Raw genomic sequence first — 4,948 nt, 5'->3', positions numbered from 1 at the left:
GGAACGAGGCTGGATTCGAGGGAAGGAGGGGGGATACGGAAGGACGTAACCAGATAGCCTGTCTCGCAAATAGGCGCGGTGGCATATGTGCAAGTCGAAGGCGCTTAAACCGGGCTTGACGGGCGAGTCAACGTCCTGAAGGGACGATATTACTCGATCTCAAGCGCGATCGTTGGTCCTGTTTCGGTCAAGGAACTTAATCCTTTTGATCCAGGATCGAACCAGTGCGATTTTCTGCAAGGAAAGGGGGAAGTGAACGAGGGTGAGGTCGTTTAATGAATTATGGAGAGTTTAAAAATTAATTGATTAAATTTATTTTTAACTATATTTACAATCCTCATAATATATATGTGAACAAGAGAGGGTTACTACGTTTAACATTTCAATTATTATTAAATCGAAAGATCTAGCGCTATGGGGGTATAGGATACTAATAATTGTATTAACCTTCAAACCGTACATGAGTGCGAATTCGCACCGCGAAAATTTTCGAATTGCTGTGTAGCAATTTAGATGCTGTTTCGGCAGGATATGGAATCGAGGATCTCACAAAGATAGATTTCTCAGAAACCGGGAATGTTATTCACAACGTTTATTACTTCTTGAACACAAACTAAAACTATATATCTCAAGACTAGCTAAAATTACATAGGACTCACTGCGCCTCTCGCATGAGGCTTAGGAACTTTCGTTTTCCCTAAGAGTAACTATTGGCAAGGTCGCCACAGTACTCTCCCCCTAGTGGCATGGTTATGCTGCGATTTGTACTTTCTTCTTTGGTCCTTGGTAAGTTCTGATTGACTGTGGTGGTCCTGGAGTTGCTGGACCGGCGTGGCCTCTTCGAGATCTCGGTTGGGAAGATATGCCGGTTTCAGCCTTTCAGTAGAGACATTCGAATGTGTACCTTGAATGTCCACTGTAAACAGTCTGTCGTTGATGCGCTGTATTACAGGAAATGGCCCTGAATAAGGCGGTTGTAATGATTTTCGAACCGCATCCTCTCGAACGAATACGTGTGTACACGTGAATAAATCTTCGTGGGCAAATGGAGTGTGCCTAGCATGATGTGCAGTTGGTCGTGGCTGGATTCTCCTCATGTATTCTCGATGCTTTTCGATGAACATTTCAGGGTCAGCTGGAAACTCTTCTTCTGTAAAGAAATCACCTGGAATTCGGAGAGTTGTGCCATACAACATCTCAGCTGCGGAGCTTTTAATGTCCTCCTTGTAACAAGTGCGGAGACCTAGAAGGATAGTAGGTAAGTATTCGCTCCACTTGTTTACCTCGTTGACGTTCCTGCGGCACATGATCGCGGCTTTGAGTGTACGGTGCCATCGCTCCACTAGGCCGTTCGAAGATGGGTGGTACGCCGATGTTCTCGTTCGTTTGCAACCCATCATGTTTGATAGTGCTCGGAATAGCGCAGCCTCGAACTGTCTCCCCTGGTCAGTAGTGATCTGTTGAGGTGCGCCAAACCTGGCTACCCAGTGGTTGAAGAAGGCCTCTGCGACTGTTTCTGCGGATATTTCTGTAAGAGGGATTGCCTCCGGCCACCTGGAGAAGCGATCTATCATGGTCAAATAATAACGGTAGTTCCGGGATGGCGGTAGTGGTCCGATTATGTCCAGGTGAACGTGTTAAAACCGTTGGTCGGGTGTTAGTATTCTTGCCGGTACGTTCTTGACATGTCGATTTATCTTCGACCTCTGACATGCTATACATGTTTTGGCCCAGCCTTGGATGTCCTTGTCCATGTTTGGCCATACAAATTTTTGCCTAATTTGCTTGCTTGTTGTTCTGCCACTCGGGTGTGCTAATCCGTGGACAGCGTCAAAAATTTGCCGTCGTAAACTTCCAGGTACGTATACTCGGATCTCTTCTGTTGAACAATCACAATATATTGGCGTGACTGACCCAGGGAGTGTGAATTTCCGCAGATTTAACGAGGTATCTGTATCCAGAATGGTGCGTAGCTTTGTATCAGTTTGTTGTGCCTGTGCCAATTCTTCGGTTGATGTGATTACAGGCACGTTAATTTCCTCGATTCGTGACAATGCGTCTGCTACTGTATTTTGATCGCCGTTGATGTGTACTATGCGGGTTGAATATTGCGCGATCAAGTCTAGTTGTCTGGCTTGTCTAGGCGATGCCTTGTCGAGTTTTTATGAGAACGCGTACGTCAAAGGCTTGTGGTCTGTGCGTATGATTACCTGACGGCCTTCTAACAAGTGTCTGAAGTACTTGACGGCGGCAAAAATACCAAAGAGTTCACGATCGTATGTGCTATACTTTCTTTGCGTCTTGAGTTTCTTTGAAAAGAAAGCGATCGGTCTTACTTGTCCATCTGTGTACTGTTCCAGCGTTGCACCGACTGCAGTGTCCGATGCGTCTGTGGTGAGAATGAGTGGAACTGATGGAGCTGGATGTGCCAATTTAGTGACGTGAGCTAATTCCTGTTTGCACCTGTTGAAAGCCTCTTCCGCGGTTGCCGTCCAGTCGATTAGTCGCTTGTCGTTTTTCCGACTATCTTTAAGATACTCATTAAGAATGGCTTGATCATGGGCGGCGTTCTTGAGACATCTTCGATAATAATTGATAATGCCCAAAAATTTCCTGAGTTCGTTGATCCGCTCTGGTTTCTTGTATTTCACTATGGCTTCTACTTTGTCTGGTAATGGGACGATCCCACATTCGGAAACCAGATATCCCAGGAACGGAACTTCTGCGACGCCGAACATGCATTTGATCTTGATGCCATGTTCATGAAGGCGTTTAAGAACTGCTCGGAGATGGATCACGTGTTCCTCTGGATTAGCTGACGCGACTAAGATGTCGTCCAGATAGCAGAAGGTGAATGGCAATCCACGCAGCACCGAATCCATTAGACGTTGAAACGTCTGAGCGGCGTTTCGTAACCCGAAGGGCATAACCAAAAATTCGAAAAGCCCGAAAGGCGTTGTCACCGCTGTCTTCTGTATATCCGTCTCGGCCACAGGAACTTGATGGTATGCTCGGATTAGGTCGATTTTAGAAAAAATCTTGCTTCCATGCAGGCCTGCCGTAAAATCCTGGATGTGCGGGAGTGGATATCTGTCTGGTGTTGTTACCGCATTGAGACCTCTGAAATCCCCGCATGGCCTCCACGAATTAGGTTCTTTTTTAGCAACTAGATGTAGCGGGGCGGCCCAAGGGCTGCTTGAGGGTCTGCAAATGCCTTGCTCAATCATGTATCCGAATTCCGCCTTAGCAACCTTGAGTTTTTCGGGCGGCAGACGTCTTGGGGGAGCGGCTACTGGTGGGCCTTCTGTGATAATATAATGTTCCACATTGTGTCCCTTAGGACAGTCGATGGGCCCATCTGCGTGAGGGATGGAAATTCTGAAAGCAGTTTGTGATAACTAGATTCGGATGACGTAGTGTTAATCGTCACCTGCGTGTTTTGAGAAATTGATCCGTTCCGGTGTAGGCCGGTTGTATTATCTATTGTATAGTTAATCGATGATTTCTCAGATCCACTGCGAGTCCGAAATATGCTAAAAAATCGGCGCCTACAATACCCTGTTGAACGTTGGCTATGCAGAATTTCCATTTAAAAGAACGTCGCAGACCTAGATCCAGATCTAATAGTTTCTCCCCGAATGTGTCGATCATGGTGCCGTTTGCTGCAAACAGTTGCAATGAAGAGCGTGTCAACGTTTTACCCACCTTATGCTTGGGAATCAACGATATATCTGCTCCTGTATCGACAAGGAAACGAAGACCAGTTTTCTTATCTGTGATGTGGAGACGGTTTGTGTGCGTCCCGGCGTTGTTGACCGTCTCGACCGGCGACGCCCTATTTAGTTTTCCTGTTTGGCGAGAGTCTTTTCGGCTCCGCATGGCCGTGTGCATCGTTTGGCTTTGTCTCCGAATCGTCTATGATAAAAGCATAAGTTAGAATCTTCGGGGCTTGACTTACGACTTGTTGGTGATTTGCGTCGATGGCGGTCTCTGGATGTGACTCTAGATCTTGACCTCGTGCGTCTGAGTTTGACTTCTAACGCGGCCAACCTCTTTTCTAATCCGCTCAAATCGCGGGTGCCTGGAGAAACCACTGTTTCCGATGTACTGGCTGCTGCTATCGTTGCGCCATGGTTACGTCCGAGCACCTTGTCAGCAAGTTCGGCTTGCTTGTTCAACGGTAGATCGGCTACCACTGCTAACGTCTCTTGGACTCTTGTAGGTAGTCGCTGCATCCAAAGTGTCTGTAGAACGCTGTCGTTTACCGTGCCCCCTGCAAGCTGCCTTAATTCTCGTAGCAGATCGGAGGATTTTTTATCGCCAAGTTCGACACCTGCTATCAGTTGCCGCAGTCTTTTCTCCTCGGAATCTGTAAAACGGGCTATTAGCGTTTCTTTGAGCTGTTGATATTTATCTGTAGCCGGTGGTGCCTCAAGGATGTCTGCTACGGTGATCATTGTTTGTTCGTTCAAGTGCCGGACGACTGAAGTGTATTTGATCTCGTCTGATCGGATTCTATAAGCTACGAACTCACTTTCGAGTTGGACGAACCAGAGCTTTGGACGCTTTTGCCAGAACGTGGGTAGTTTGATATTCCGAAATTCATGAGCCTGTATCGCCGCTAATTGCGACATTTATAATTAATTTTCGATTGTTAAATAGTTTTTTTTGTTAAATTGAATAATACCGTTGGATTTGTGAGAAGATTTTACCCCAAAAAAGTGTGGTTTTCAAAACATTTCTGTTTTTATCCTCAGGAAATATGTACAATTTAAAATGTCAAATCCAAATTCGCACCATTATTCTATTAGTAGGTGCTTGAACGATGTTTGAAGGTTAATATTATATATATATAGGGGAATGTCGTCAGGGTTGGGACGCTGTCATGGTTGGGACACTGCTAATTTTTGGCCAGACACTTAGCGCAAAGACACGTTCAATGCTCTGA

The sequence above is a fragment of the Wasmannia auropunctata genome, unplaced genomic scaffold, assembly GCF_000956235.1.
Source record: "Wasmannia auropunctata unplaced genomic scaffold, wasmannia.A_1.0 LD336076.1, whole genome shotgun sequence".
NCBI lineage: Eukaryota > Metazoa > Arthropoda > Insecta > Hymenoptera > Formicidae > Wasmannia > Wasmannia auropunctata.
This window is presented reverse-complemented; position numbering follows the sequence as displayed.